The sequence below is a fragment of the Rattus norvegicus genome, chromosome 5, assembly GCF_036323735.1.
Source record: "Rattus norvegicus strain BN/NHsdMcwi chromosome 5, GRCr8, whole genome shotgun sequence".
In the NCBI taxonomy this organism is placed as follows: Eukaryota; Metazoa; Chordata; class Mammalia; order Rodentia; family Muridae; genus Rattus; species Rattus norvegicus.
In genome coordinates, this window is record NC_086023.1 from 23,611,687 (window position 1) to 23,627,938 (window position 16,252).

Below are 16,252 nucleotides of genomic sequence, written 5' to 3' on the forward strand. Positions count from 1 at the left end.
CTGGCCATTTGGTTGAGAATTTTCTTGATTCTGACTTATAACCATGGGAAAAGAACATGACAATTAATTGAGTTATATACAACGTACAATGTGCTAGGCTTAAGATCTTATGCTTACGTGGGATAAGCTGTGTGACTACATACCATTTATAGGAATATGGGAAGGTCCATTTGAGATACAGTGCTCTTCCTGTAAGAGAACAATCTTTACAAGTGAACGCTTCTTTTCTTAAGTGACAGCTGGGTATCGGGTACAAACTCGTCCTCCAAAAGTGTGTGACGCTGGCATGCAACAAATTTCACAGATTGCTACACCAAGTTCTCTAGACATTTTAACGTGGACATAACCTTTCTTCCTTGCTTTGCTAAGTGCTGTTCATAGAGAATCCATGAATAAAAATGATGACCTGGTGAATTTGATTTGAGTGTATTTAATGAAAGTTTCAGTGTATTGCTTGTATATTTATAGGACTCTCCTTTAGCTTAGTCCAAATAAATTAATTCCCCAGAAACAGCTGCACCTGTCCCCTAGAGGGTCATTGGTGTGAGATGATGGCCATTTTAGCTCGTGTTTCAAACCGTCATCATTACTTGTATAGTCCTGTTTGGGACAAGATGGAAAATGTGCACATTGTTCAGAAACCAATGATCCATAAGCAAAGGAGAGGGGAGAGTTAGGATAAATAAACAAACCCCCCTCTTGTGAGATGCCTCCCATGTGCCCTTCAGTCTTAGTTTGTCACAGGGTCTTCATCCAACATTAGAACAGTCATTATTGATGAAGAAGCCAATGACTCAAAGAAACCCAGTTCTTCTATTACAGTAGTGGCCAGAATGTGACCTGATTCTGCTTATCCTGGTCACTGCTGCACAGCTAACCAGCACAGAGTGGCTCACTTGCTAACTCTTGGACCCTTTTAGGTGAACATTTCATTTATCTCCTGTTACAGACAGGGAGATGGGCTTTTAGAAGGGAAATAAATGAGTTACTTAAGTCATACCATGCCCCAGAGGCAGGATTTAAATACTGATGACCAGAATGTCTAGAATTGTCTTTCGGTCATCATTTTGGCTTTTCCCCTATTCCCCAGTTAAAGGAGGCCTCATGCTTTGTTTTGATTTTGCTTGTTTGTTTGTTTGTTTGTTTGTTTGATAGTTGCTAACCTTCCACCTTTAATAGCTGTAAAATACTATTTGTTTGGGCTTATTCAAGCTGCCACATAACCCAGCCTGGTTCAGCACTGAATGGATAAGATGAGACAGCTCAGGTCAGGGACGTGACTGACTGCTCTGTCTTTGGAGCCCCGATTCACTCACAAACATGTGAAGTCTCACTTCCTAGGATCAGTCCTAGGGACTGAGCTAATAAGGAAGGTTTTATAGCCTAGTGGAAGTTGCAACAGTAGATGATCTTACCTGAGTATCTACGTGGGACCTAGCAAGGCCCCCAGGGCAGGGCAGGGAGCTTAAGAGATCACACTCAGATAGCCCAAGGGAGTGCACTCAAAAGCAGGGTGGTCTGAGCTAAGGTTAAATGGGCTGAAGTTTCCAGACATGCCAGGACATAGAGGCATTCAGACAGCAGACAGGATGTACCCAAGATAAAGTACAAAGCGTGGCTAGCTGGGAGCTTCTGCTCACAGTTCTGAGTGCCTGGGACACAGCCACATGAGGGACAGCTGCTGATGGGGCTGATCCATACAGGCCCTCATCCTCTATCAGGCTCAGTCTGGGTAGCTGTGGAAGAGTGTGAGGAAAGGGGCCTGCAGAAGGGAAGCCCAGGACGAAGGGAGGGGTGAGCACAGAGTTACTTAGGAATAATCAGCTCTATTGATCAGGGTGACGCTCGAGTTTTGGGAAACATTGTGAGGCAGTGATACACTCCGGTAAGTATGCCTATTAAATATTAGGATAGATAGATTGTTATTACTTCATTGCTGCCTCTGGTCACCATGGCCTATTCAAATATTACAATGTTCAGTTACTAGAATGTGCTTGCCATGAGCCACATTACTTCTCTGTGACTTCTGTGACTCAGAATGCTGGCTGTTCTAATTTAATATCAGCAGCGGGGCTGGGGCGGGGGGACTTACAGTTTCAGAAGGTGAGTCCATGAACATCATGGCCAGGAGCCTGCTTTATCTTTAGTGGTCTCCAGGCATGTAGCCACTGCTAGCTGCTCTGACCCTTCTTAGGTATTTGAGCATTTAGAGAACCATCCCATGCTTAGGTGAAGCTAGGGCTATTAGTATAAATGACGGTGATACGTGTGTGTGTGTGTGTGTGTGTGTGTGTGTGTGTGTGTGTGTGTGTGGTGTGTGTGGTGTGTGTGTGTGGTGTGTGTGTGGTGTGTGTGGTGTGTGTGTGTGTGTGGTGTGTGTGGTGTGTGTGTGGTGTGTGTGTGTGTGTGTGGTGTGTGTGGTGTGTGTGTGTGGTGTGTGTATGGTGTGTGTGTGTGTGTGTGGTGTGGTGTGTGTGTGTGGTGTGTGTGGTGTGTGTGTATGGTGTGTGTGTGTGTGTGTGTGTGGTGTGTGTGGTGTGTGTGTGTGGTGTGTGTGTGGTGTGTGTGGTGTGTGTGTATGGTGTGTGTGTGTGGTGTGTGTGTGTGGTGTGTGTGTGGTGTGTGGTGTGTGTGTGTGTGTGTGTGTGTGTGTGTGTGTGTGTGTGTAGAGCATGTTTACTGGGAAGCTGCTCTTGAGTAGGTGAGTTCAGTGGCCCCAAGGACCAGGTCCAGGGAAGTCCCCATGAGGAGACGATTGGGGAAGGAGAAAGAAAGGACACGCTTGTGCAGAGAGGAAAGAGGAGAGTCTCAGGATGCTTTTAAAAGCCGTATGTATCTGTGAGGTACAATGTAATATGTTATTAATGTATGGATTAAGTCAAGCTTACTGACCTCTAGTATACAGTTCAGGAGTAGCACAGATATGTGCAGGTAGCCACTAGTCCATCCGTGGGCTGAGTTTCCATCATCGGACGTGTCTCTCATTCTGCTTTGTAGTTAGCTCCTCTCTGTCTGTCACGGCGGTTCCTGACCTGACGTCTACTGATGGAGTGTTGGCTTCTCCCAAGTTTTCTGTTAGTGGGACCAGACATTTAGTACTTCGTATCTGCCATCTTTCTGAGGACGGAGCGATCCCGATTGTCCATTCCTTTGTTATTTGCATCGGTCTTTTTCTTCCCTGAGTGGGGTTTCCCACATAACAGTCTGTGTGTCTGTTTACCAGCTGATGGACAGCTGGGTTATTTTGGGTTTGGAGCTCTGATGAGTAAGGCTGCTGTGAGCATTTCTGTGTCCATCTCTTGTGGAAACTGTGTTTTAGTTCCGCAAACCTAGAAAGAGATTTACTAAAACAAATAAATGTGTTCTCTGCTTTAGAAAGAGCCGCTAAATTATTTTTTCAGAGAGCTTGTTACATCCTGAATTTTCTACAATTGTATTTTCAGAGTTTTTTTAACAATTCTAGTAGCAGTGTCATAGATGCCATTAAGGATTTCTTGTATTTTTTAAAAAAAAATATGCTGACAATTTCTTATATGCCTACATATGCTCACATGATATGTTTCCTTGTTAACAAAGTGTGAAATGTTGATCCTATTGCTTCTTCCTTACTGTGGCTATTGGACAATGAGATTTTAGAGCAATCATGAGCTTAGATGAAGAAATACAAGAAAGCCATCCTTGTCTGTTGGTCTGCTCTGATTGGTTCCTGGAGACTTCTTATTTGCTGAAGTCTGTGGCTGTGCAAGACCCTCTTAAAAACAGACATTGTATTTTCATAGAAGCTGTAGACATCGTCCATATACTTTTTAATCACCCCTCGCCAATTCAGAATATTGGGACAGTTAGATGCTGTGTGAATAGTTAGTACATTACCTTCTTCAAGATTGATAACAGAAAGTTCTCTGTAAGTTCAGTTAAGATGAAAATGACCCCCCACCCCCATTTATTTTCCAAGAACCGTTGTTAGTTAAATCCAAAGACAGAAATCGATGACTACAGAGGGCTGGCTGTACTTAATGTCTCACAGATTCAAGAAATGCATCCCTCTTAAGGGAGGCTTTCTTTCCTGGGCTATTTGCATTCTGTAGCATGTGTGGAGATCTCTGTCCCCTGCTTCCCTGGTTCATTGATCTTTGATTTCATCTTTGCATGCACCCCTTACTTACCTGTGTGTGTCAGTTCACCCTCTTTAAAAAGCCAACAGTGAATTCGCTAGGCTGCTCCCTTCTCCCCCACCTCCACCCCCAAGATCCCCATCCCCCCAGACTTCAGGTCATTGCCTCAGCCTTTTTGGATCTCATGCATCCAGCACCAATTGACATAGATAGTGGGAGGCAAAAGACAACTGCCAGTCACACCGCTGGTCTGAGTGAACTGAGCAGTTCTGGAGTTTTAGAGAATACAAATTCTTAATGGCGGGTCTGACACTGAGTAGTTCTCAGACTCTTGCTTTACACGTTGCTTGTGTACACTTTGAGTTTGCTTGATGGATGGCTATGAAATAACTTAGAACTGTACTTTAGCAAACCCTGTCATTATGCTCTGCCTATGAACAAGAGAGAAATTGTAGTTTTGGATTACCAGAGTCTAGAGTAGCCCACATCTTACTTTACTTTCCCATGGACCTTCAGCACTTCCGCTAATAAAAATAGTAGAACAAAAATGTAGACTGTACTTTCGTGGCTAGGTTGCCTTATGATACTAATGCCTTAAATATTCATAGAATATTTTTATTTTTACACGGAAGTAGACACAATTATAAGCTTTTTAGAGCTCTGTGGAAACTAGGGACCAACTGTAATGTAAGAGAGTACGAAAATGGCATGTGGGAAGTCTGGTACCCAAGGTACGCTGCCTGACTGTGAAATGGGCACATGACCTCTGGGCCTTTAGCTCCTCAGTGAAAGTGGCTGTGAAATGGGCACATGACCTCTGGGCCTTTAGCTCCTCAGTGAAAGTGGCTGTGAAATGGGCACATGACCTCTGGGCCTTTAGCTCCTCAGTGAAAGTGGCTGTGAAATGGGCACATAACCTCTGGGCCTTTAGCTCCTCAGGGAAAGTGTCCCAGTTGTGCACATAACCATATGGTCTCGAAAGCTCTGGGGTGTACGAGATCGGTTATTTTACTGGGATGGTTTTGATTTCACATGGCTACTCTGAAGATAAACAGACACTGGATTTCTTTCCTTATGTTGCTCATCTCAGCCAAAACTGTGACTCTAATATCACTAAATTATGATGTGATTTAGCTGCTCATTTTTTTATCTCCAAAAGTAAGAAAGTAGGTAAGAATAATGATAAAGATGAAAAAGAAATTTTGAGCCCAAAACAACCCCCAAACAAAAACAAACAAACAAACAAAAAAACCCCACTGTTACAAATTAGCATAGTGCAAAACCATTTATTTTATTTTAGGCCACAAGCAACTAAATTGACCTCAAATATCCTGTATATTTAAAGCGCTCTATATAACTCTAAACATATATGATTTTATTGATTTAAACCCCTGGAACCCCATGTAAAAAATAGTGTCATTAAAATTCATGTACCAAAGGCACCGAAGGGAAGCCCAGAAGTCGAGTCTTCATTTCCGTTCAACCTAGCACTAAGATCTCTCTGCTATCTCGATGCTTCATTGAGCAATCAAACGGAAGTGGACAGTTTGAAAAAGTTTGCAGGTGACAGTTGTGGGGGTGGGGGGTTACTCCTAGTTGTTATTAAAGTAGATATTTTCAGGCTTTCCCTGCAGTTTTTGAAGCCATTTAAATCTAGGTCACAATGCACAGGCTCGCTAATAAACTCTGTATACAGCATTCAGCACGCCTCCGTCCAGAGTCCAGAAAGGGACACGTGGAAGCGGGCGTCTGGCAGAGACCCCAGGGGTGTGCTCCTTAACCGTCATCTGTTACAATCGCAGGCAATTCCTTCCATACTTATTATTTTTCTACCCATGAATGGAAAGTGCCAGTTAGTAAAGAAGATGTCTGTGCGGCCAGGTCTCCTCTGCTTCTTGCTGCTTCTCACTTTCAAACAAAAATGCAGCCCTTTGCTACTGTGGCATCTGACAAAGGCAGATGTGGGAGGAAGAGAGAGTTAACGTTTCCAGCACTGAGTCTTCTTGTGAGCTGCCAGATGTCTGGATAAACATTGCTTTCATGATTCATCCAGCTATCTCCAAACACAGTGAAAGAAGTCTCACATGGAGTACATGTGGGAAGCCACTTCCCTCAGGGAGCCTCAGTTTCTCACCAGTTTTAGAAATGCAGCATGTTGGTTAGGACCAGCCACATGCCCAGTCAAAGCTTTGTTTTTCTTTTCTTTTTTTCTTTCCTAAAAATGATCTCTCCCAATGTCTGGTCTGTCTTGCAGCTATAACATGGACAGGAACACTCTCGACTGAGGCCACGTCAGTGTTGCATTTGGGGCACAGAGAGAGCTGCAGCAAACACAGCGTTTTCTTCCTTTGTAAAAACTGAGTTCTCAAAGAAGCTCCCTTTCCTTTGAGGAGTCCTGCTGTGGTGTTTTAGCAGCTCCTTCCTGCCTCACTCAGTCCCAGGAGATAAGCTTGGTGGGTGCTACAAGGGATGCTGCACTGAAGCCATGTGAATCCCAGGGTGATTGATTTTCAGGTTCCCTGAGCGCACAGAGCAAAGCCAACCACTTGTTGATTTTGTTATTTCCTCAAACCAGTGTAAAGCCTGCTACAGTGCTCAGTTCCAGCAGGACCTCCAGCCCGTATTGCCCCCTAGAGTTTTATGAAATGCAGTGCCCTGTGTTACTCAATGAACACTGGTTTCATCTCAGTGCTCTTTGAAATCCTGCTTATTGGTCAACAGGATGTTTAGTCTATGTCCATTTTTTTTTCCCAGAAATCCCAACGCAGACATCACTCCTATCTTTTCTGAGTCTTGAATTGAAAGCTTCAAGGACTCTACAGCCTAAAAGTGAAATAAAAGGTAACTGTATTTTACAATGTTTTGTTAAACTCACCTATAAATTCACCCATAAGTAAATACATTCTTCTATGTGCCGAATCTTTGTATCTTTATTTTTTTTAGTTTCATTTATTTTCCCTTTCTTTTTTTCTCCTCCTTCCTTCCTGACCTTCTGTTTGTTTCCTTCATTCTATGTATTTATTCAGTACTATGTGTGTGGAGTCCTTTCAGGGCCCAATGTTTGGGACACACATACCTTAACCCTCCCTCCTGCAGTCTGGTTGGCATGGGAGGAACTGGAGGAAAACACCTGAAAATGTCACCACCATTTCTGTCCAGAGGCTGCTGGTGCTGGTCTGACCAATGCCAACAGTAGACTCAAGTACCTTCTTCCTCCATCTTCACGGTTGGCCCTAAAATGAATGCCCTTGTCCTCTCTGTGTACCGACTCGGCTGGCTGTTTGCTTACAGTTATCTGAACCTTTTATGAATACTTTATGCTTGTATTTATTCTTCACACTTAGGACTCTTAGAACAGAATTACTCATGGGGTCAGCACAGCAGCAACAGTACCACTCCTCAGTCAGTACAAACATTTCCCCTAGACCTGAGACCTGACATGGCAGTTCCAAGAGGAACATTTTTTCGATTCCTGTCCTGTGTCACAGTAAACATACGGATGCACCAAAGTACTAGATAAATTCACCTTTTGTCCATATATACAAGGCCTGTGTGTAATGTGAATGCATTTCACATTTAGACACAGCCTGGATGTGTGCAGTTGGCGCTCTACTGTGCTGCAGGATGCAGTTGGTAGCACTTTGCCCACAGTTCTGCAAGGACTGACTGAGTTGGCATATACAAAACGTGCTGTGCCAGGCACAAAGTGCACGCCTATGAGAGGAAGCCCTCAGCGATCATGGTATAAGCAATAGTGTTATGATGGTGTGCTTGTAATAGGACAAATACTTTCACTCTGAATGCTGACGAGACTGACAGTAGGAGGGAATTCCAAAGGCTGTAAGTTCAGTAATCTCATTGTTCGTTCATTAAATAATTGCCTCCTCTTTGATCTCAGAATTTCATTCCTAAAAGCAATGGCTCTGATTGGCAGTTGGAGTGAATAGTTATACATTCCTAAATCCTTCTGTTCTCACCGTTACTATCTAAAAAGAAGTACATAGTCTTGAGTTTTTATAAGCTTGAAAGTAATTAAATATGCAAAAGTATTTGTTCTCTCTTATTAGATAATATTTTTTCTTATTCTTAAATATGAAATGTTTAAAAAGCTCATCACCTTCATTATATTTACTTTTCTCAAACTTTAAGGAACAAACCAACCTGAAATTGAACAGCACACATTCACTGCACATAGATTAAATGCAGCTTACTTAAATTTTGCCTTTCTCGTCTCTGTCCTTTGAAGTGAAAACGCAGTTAAATCCATCATGTTAGAGAATTTCCTGAGCAGTCATTTCATAGGATTTGCTTTGTGTGCAGTTGAAATGAACACATTGCCTCGCAGACAAATACTGTATAGAGCTGGGGTGCAGCTCAGGAGTAGAAATTTGTGATCAGCATGCACAAGCATGCAACACACCACGCGCACACACACACACACACACACACACACACACACACACACACACAGAGTGGGGGCAAGACTTTTAAAGAAAATAAAGTATAATTATATAATCCACTATGAGTCTCATAAATTAGCAAGGGACCGTGTCTGAACCTTGCTGCACAGTACGGATGAGAACTGAACTGAAACTGCTTCATGGGGGCTGAGCGAATGAGAAGCCATTTGCTAACATCCCGAGGGCGTGATGACTTTCAGATTTGGTTACTATCCCTGTAAAACAGAACTGTAAAGGAATGGGAAGATGTGTGCATTCTAATGCAGTTCTGTCTGATGCTTGAGATGCTGATGGCTGGAATCTTGCTTTCCTCTTGCAAGTCTCCTGCTGTTTCCCTCCCACCCCTCTTTCCTGTCTGTCTGCTCTATCCTTCTGAACCTTGTTGCAAGAATTCTGATTGCCCCAGGGCTCCTGTGGTCTGGACCTCTTGAGAAGGAGCTGACTGAGAGTCCTACGAAAGAGTGGCAGTGTTGATGGCCCTTTTCTGCCATCTCTGCTGCTCTGGCCTCTGCTCTGGCGGACCTGCCTAGCCTGTGCCTGGAGAAGGGTTCCCAGGCCTTGCGGGGATCCCTGGTGGTGCCTCTCAGCCCATGCTCTCTGAGGTAGTTTCATTGGTGCCCTTTGCTTCATCTTTTCTCAGCTAATTCTGGAAGAGAGCATTCTGCCTCTACTCACGTCAGGATTTTCTGGCAGATAGCAATATTCTGGTTGAATTTTTACACCCCCCCCCTTGCATTTTACAAGAAAGGACTGTGCTTTGGTATGCGCTCTATGTTCTGTTCGAAATGAAGACTTACCAACCTTAAGGGATATACCATTACATCCTGTGTTCGAAATCTATCCCTGGACTTGCAAAGTGTCTTCTAAGCAGTGGTCACTGGTCTCCTTTCATGATTTTTAAAGTTTATTTACACTTTTTACCTCATTGTTGTTCAAATGTAGTCCAGGAATGGAGGGAGTCATGTGAAGAGAATTCTGAGTGCTTTTGAGAGCACTCCAAGAAAATAAGGCAAGAGTCTTGTGACAACCTCAGTTTCTTCAAAACCCGGAATTGTTCTTGGAATGTTGTTTTGCGCTCTGCCCGGGTGTGGTTGATAGGAGTGAGTTTACTTCATATTTCTTCTTATTGCTTGCTGCTGTTGTCAAACTCAATGTTTAAATGAGTCTTTATATGCTTCTAAGGAAAAATGGTTTGGGCTTGTGTGGCTTGTGTGGCTTGTGTTTGTGATTGCGTAAACTCATGACCTTTCTTAACCCACAGAGTATAAATTGTCTGAGGCTTTGAATAACGTTGGCTACTACATGAGGCTTTAGTCCGCCTCGTTTAGTGCCTCCATTCTCCCAGATCCATTGCCCATACAGTGCTGACACAATACATGGTTCTATGAGATAGGTTATGGTTTCTCCTATGAGTCCGCAAGTTAGAAAAACACAAGTTCTTCTCAACAGTTGGAGAAAAGCAAAGTAAAAGTTTCTGAAAACCGAAATGTTGGGTGAGTTCTGTGGATAGTGAAGACAGACCCCACTGTATCTACTGTACACTGTCTGGACAATATGGTTTCCCTGTTAAATACCCCAAAGGCTCTTGTGTCAAAGGCCCAATCTCTGGCTGATGGTGCTGTTTAGGGAAGACTAGATCGTGAGCTGCAAGCTTCACCAGAGGATTCATCACCAGTGGCTCCATCCTCTGTCCACACTCCGTTATCAGAAAGTGGAACCTAGTGGGGTAGACAATAGGCTGTTGGTTAAAAGTACACACAGCTTTCCCAGGGGACCCAAGTTTGATTCCTAGCACCCATGTCAGGTGTCCCACAACTACCTATAATTCCAGTTCTAGGATCTGACATCCTTTTCTGGCCTTTGCAGGACCCTACATATATGTAGCTCCCACTAAAAACCAAACACACATTGTCATGAATTTTGAAAGAAAATTCCTAAAAGAGGAAGAAAAAAAGAAAAAACTAGCAGAGTCTAGATGGAGGAAGCGTGTCACTGGGGTCAGTGCCTTTGATGCACCTGCCTTTTCCATAGTCTTTTGTTACCTCTTTGCTGGTTGTTACAAGGTGGTCTGATTTTTCTCTTTCCTGTTGTTCCACTGTGGTATTTTGCCTTGCCACAGGCCTGAGGTCAGTTGGCCTGCTGAGCAAGGATGGAAACCTTTAACACCGAGCTAAACCAAACCTTATCATCTGAGTTGTTGTTATGGGTGTTTTATCACAGTGAGGAAAGGCCACAGGGGCCTCTAATGTCACCTCTCCCTCTTGAGCGATCTTAGTGGCTTTCATCAGTCTGACATGTACCACCAATGCAAGCTAAGTATGGATACAGTGTGATATGGAGTAACATGAAGTTCTTTAAACGTCGCCAACGATAAGGATTTGAATCGTTTTCTCTGAGTGTACTAATTATGTTTAATTTCTAGAATCCAATCTTATATCATTCCAAACTTAATTTTGAAATTGGCATCTTATTATCATGGTACCCTTTGGTTATAGGGAGTTATATTTTAATAACCCAAGTAGATGCCTGAAATGGTAGATGGAAGGGAACCCTGAATTTACTGTTTTGTCTTGTGCATATATTCCTGTGGTAAAGGTTTAACTTATCAAATAGTTACAACAGGAGAGTAATGACAGTAAGTAATAATAAAGTAAGAAAAGCTACAACAGTGTTGCTGTGCATGTTTTTTATTTCGAGACCATTATTAAGTAGATAACGGTTTACTTGAAGATAAGCACTGAACTGCCAGGCAGCCGCAATGTCTGAGATCACCCTGGTTAAAGGAGTCCATTGATTTAGTTAGTTTTTGTAATGGTTGATTACTTGGCACTGAAATAATGGAAAATGAAGACCAAGGCTGTGTGGTAGAAGACAGTCACCTGAAGGTATGGTTTATTTTCCTGACCTTTTTTGAGATGTTTATAGAATGGTAGGCCTTTTAAATGTCAGTGTAATAAAGCCATGGTGTGTTACATTTTTTTCAACATAGTCTGTAATGTAGGCTTGACTAGCCATCTACAGAGGGTGCTTAGGTTCTTCTGGTTATATAGGGTTCCCTTTAAAAAATAAAAACAGAGCTTTTGCTTTTCTCCAGGTATATGTACTCTAATGTATACTTCTGTCTTCCTTCTTGCTTATATTATTGACATAAGTCTTTGATTTATAGGGCACATGCCAGTCATAAGCGATGAACTTACATCTTCTGGTAGAATGCTATTTGCAACCTGTTTACGTGCTTAGCGGAGTCTCTTTTCAGTGAGCACTGTTCTTAGCAGTGACCTGACTTGTTTGCTCAGTTCATTACAATTGGAAAACTGCCATTTCTTCTCACTGTTGCCAAGGCCACCAAGCCTGGTGTCTTCATTGTCCCTCTGTCCTCTGCCCACCGCAGAGTACCTCTGACCTCAGACTGCTCTAGTTCCTTTAGAGTTCATCACTAGACAGATGAACATCACTAGAGTACTGCTCTGGTAGGGGTTGATTGGGTTAAATTCATGATACATAAGGTCAAAATGAGGTCTAGATTTTTTCTCCTCAGTAGCTCGTCCAATTTATGTGTACTCTAGGAAGATAATTGCACCCATTGAGAGACACCTTGGCCTTCCCTCACTGAGGGATTGATGATGTGTAATATACCACAGACTTGTTTTGATAAACGATTGAGTCTTGGCTGATACTAACTGTTGATCTGATGACACTTACCATCATTCTTGGCCTTTAGTCCTGGGATCATTGTCGCTGACTGCTTTCTGCTCAGAACTATGTTGTTTTATGTCCCTGAAGTCTTGAAATGTTTAAGGCATAGAGGACCATATTTAACACTGACTGAGAAAACTGGGTTTGTTTTATGACTCCAGAAGATTCTATATTATCTTACGCTGTGTTCATGTTGTTCATATCCTAAGTTAGCACTCAGCACAGGCTGTCGACACAGTGAGCAACAAGGGCTTGAAAACCTGTGAGTCTAGCCTGGTGGTGGTTTGTGGTGGCGGTGGTGTTGGCGGTAGCACTCACACCTTTGGGACTGTAGCCTCCTTCCAGCACAGTCAAAAGAATGTGGTGGGGATGCCTTTTTCTTTGTTTATTCTTTGTATGGGTACTCTTCACCTAACTTAAACAGTTGTGAAAGTAACAGGTGCACCAAGTCACACATTAAAAGCACCACCTCCTGTCCCATGCTGATCAGAGAGAGAGGAGCTTCATGCTTAGCTCAGGAGGCTCTACTTAACAGAGATGTGCCCAGCACCCACAGCAACTTGGCCCTCAGCTTTAAGAATCCCATAGCCAATCAGCCAGAATCCTTATCCTGTGCTGTAACTTCGCATTGAATGGGCCCACGTTTTGCATGTTATTTCCGAGAGAAGTTACCTGGGTGAGCTAGAGAAAGGTGGCCCCCTTGTTGCTCCTTCTGAGTACTTCTCTGTGTGCTTACATTCAGGCTGGGGTTGACCTGACCTGGGCTCATGATTGGTACACAGGCATGCACATGCACCTCTCTGGCCCTCTCTTATCCTATCTATCTCTCTTCCAGAGCTGTCTGTGTTTGGGGTCCTGCTGACAGTACAAAGCTGTCTGACAGCCAGAATGTGGTGTCCATGGAGTAGGTCTCTATGTGACTCTATGTGACTGACACGACTTGTCTTAGTGTGGCTGTTGGCTGACAGAGGCAGTGCTGATGCAGGCCTGAATCTTTTTCAGGTCTATGCTCGGAGTCATCAAAGCCTTTGTCTCCAGCTTTGTTTTCTACTCCTTACTTTTGAATATTTAACACACACACACACACACACACACACACACACACACACACACACACACCTCTTACTGTTGTGAATTCTACTAGGTTAACATGGTCTTAAAATTTCATCTTAAGAGGTCTACCAAATAAACCATTTAAGAAACTACTTCTGTGAATGAGATTGTATTGGGTACCAGGCCCCTCCATATGGTGGGAAGGACCACAGGCATTCTATTGCTGTTTCTGGTATGACGTTTTATGACTGTAAGACCCTACAGTGAGTTGGCCTTTTCTGAAGGTCACGTCTTCAAAGATCTTACCTTCCACAGCATGCTACGCCCAGGCAGATCTGCTTAGTAAGCCGCCTCCTCTTTCTTCTTTTCTTAAAAATTATTGTGGGCAGGAATAATTCTGTGCCAAGAGCAAATTCACCTGCAGCCTGAACTACTGCTCATGTAGCAAGCAGATGGCAAAAGCACTTAGCTCTTCTCTCAGCAGCTCATTTAAGGATATGCGAAGTGTGGTCAGCACAGAGAAACCTGCGTCAGTGGCCTGTGTGCAGAGCAGCTCTCCCCAAGGTTGCTTGGTTGTGTGTGTGTGTGTGTGTGTGTGTGTGTGTGTGTGTGTGTAGTCCATTTCTAATGAGGCAGAAAGTATCAACTTTAGGATATTTCCCCTTTCTTTGCTATTGTTGCTTCAGAAACCTTGACAAATGATTCTAAATTATTGAAATAAACTATAGCGATAAATGCTGTTTACCCTGTGAAGTACACAGTTAGGAATGGGAAATTTATTTCATTTGAGGAAAGAGCTCACCTAATAGCTCGGTCTGACCTATCCTGCAAATACCCCTGGATCATTTTATTGACCCAAGGCTGGCCTGTTATAGCCCGTGCCAGTCCCTCTACGCCATCTCAGTGCCTTAACCTGACCCACTATACCCAGGCCAGTGGCTCCAAGCTGTCTCACTGCCTTAGGCGTACCACAGTAACTTAACCACGTGAGTGAACGGTGAGCGTAAATACAAGAAATGGATCGATGCATTTACAAATGCAGTATTTTTACTTCCACCTGCATCTCTATTTTTTAAATTTTTAAACAACTTTTTATTGTTTTTTGTGTGTGAATTTTGCATCATGTACTCCAATCCTACTCAATGTCCCCACTACACTCCACCCACCACCCTCGCAACCTCTCCTCCAATAGAAAGTCTCATTATGGAAGCTGTATTGTGTCAAAGTGTGTGCCTTTTGTCCACATTTTTTTGGATGCAAATGTTCATTATAACGACTTCTTTGTCTGGAATGAGGCCTCTGGCTTCTGCTACTCTATCAATATTGGAACCTCACTGGGACTCCTCTCAGATATCCTGTTGCCCTGTGTCAGGAGGTCCTGTGGTTTTTGATCTCTAGAACTGGCCTCTTTGATGTATTCCAGCGTTCATCAGTAGGGTAGATGTTCGGTGGGCCAATTTAAAAACCTGGACCTAGGGTTAATCAATATTTGAGCTGGTCAGCCTGCCAGCTCTCCCACTCTCATGCCCTTGGGACCAGTTCCTTATTCCCCTTCCCCTGGCCACCAGGGCCAGCTCTACCCTACCGCCCAGGCAAGGTCCAGGGTCTGTTCTCCTGAGTATTGCAGTTGCTGAGGGTCAGAGGCAGCTTTCTCAGGTCCACCTCTCCCACTGCTATAGGTGGGGAAGAGGAAAGAGAAGAGAGAGGGGAGGAGGGTATCTCTCCCTTGTCACACCACTGCACAGAAAAATGGCAGGGCTAGCTCACCCATCCTCATGTCCTCAGGTCCAGATCACCAGCAACTCCTGAAATGGTCAAGGTCTGCTCTCGGGAGTACTACAGCTGGCTGGGGGTGTGATCAATTCTCCTGCTGTCACACCCCCAGGGCTGGCTCATCCTGGAAACCCTGATAAGGGGTGGAGTCAGCTCTGAACAGCACCTTGGCCCTGTGCAGCAGTCCACAGCAGAACATTTGCATGGTCTTTTGTGATACCAAACTCCTGCTGCTACGGGGCCACAGACACATATGTGGCTCTCAGTGGCAACACAGACCAGGACCCCACCATGGTCCCAAGTGCCGTTGCTGGCTACTCACATCATGCCATGCGCTTCCTCACTACCCTCGAGTCTCCAGTGGTGCACTCTTCCTTGTGCACACATCCCTCTGTTTCTCTTTCTGTTCCATCTCTGTACCTCTCACTTGCTCTTGCTCCTCTGGTGCCGGGGGCCTCTGAGCATTTAGGGTCAGCTCTGGAGTGGTCTGAGGAGTGCTATGTCCCAGTCATTATGGGAGTAGGCATTGTGGCACCAGGCCACGGCCATCTTAAGCATGATCTGTTCCTTAGGTCTTTCAATGACAGACCGATGGTCATCTCTGGCCAACTCCCTGTCTGGCTAACTCCATGGTACTGATGTGGTGGTTGTCATTCCTCACCTGGGCCTGTCAAAGTGACCCTAAATGAGGGTCCTCTGTCTCAGCTCATATCTGTTCAGGAATTGCAGTTACAGACAGGGTTTTAGTATCCAGCCTACTTCTCACCCTGGGAACCCATTTGGGTCTGCACGATACCAGACTGTTAGTCATCTCAGGGAAGCTCCCGGGATGGGCATTCTTCCGCCAAAATAGTGAGTGTTTCAAGTTCACTTTTTTCAGGAAATTTAGGCTACTAATCATTCAGTTGTTCGCTGGTCCAAACACTGAATCTAGACATAGCCTCTATCTGCCACCTAGTTCACATGTGACACAGTAGCCACACCTGCTGTGCCCCTAAGAAGCAGTAACTACCTCCATTTTTATGGTTAGGGATGATCAGTGATTTGGTATGACTAATGGGTGGTGATTGGTGATCGTCCTTGTTTTCTGTATTCTGCCTATTTGGGATCAGCCCCAGTCAGAGACAATCAGAGTAGATGAAGAGTCTTGTTTCC

General features: G+C 44.0%; 1 protein-coding gene and 1 pseudogene across 4 annotated transcripts in view; one reads left to right on the forward strand and one right to left on the reverse strand.

Moving 5' to 3' along the window:
- Fam110b (family with sequence similarity 110, member B) overlaps window positions 1-16,252 on the forward strand; it is a 140,096-nt gene that overhangs the window by 24,594 nt on the left and 99,250 nt on the right. The window contains exon 2 of one of the 4 annotated variants that reach the window (XM_039110535.2): window positions 6,870-6,956. The exons of 1 other annotated variant lie outside the window; for it this stretch is intronic. The gene's annotated coding sequence lies outside the window, so the exon portion shown is untranslated. Of the gene's footprint in view, window positions 1-6,869; window positions 6,957-16,252 lie in introns of those variants that run through there. 2 more of the 4 variants (XM_006237840.5, XM_039110532.2) reach the window with 2 other exon arrangements.
- LOC120103320 (small nucleolar RNA SNORA17) lies at window positions 15,979-16,103 on the reverse strand (annotated as a pseudogene).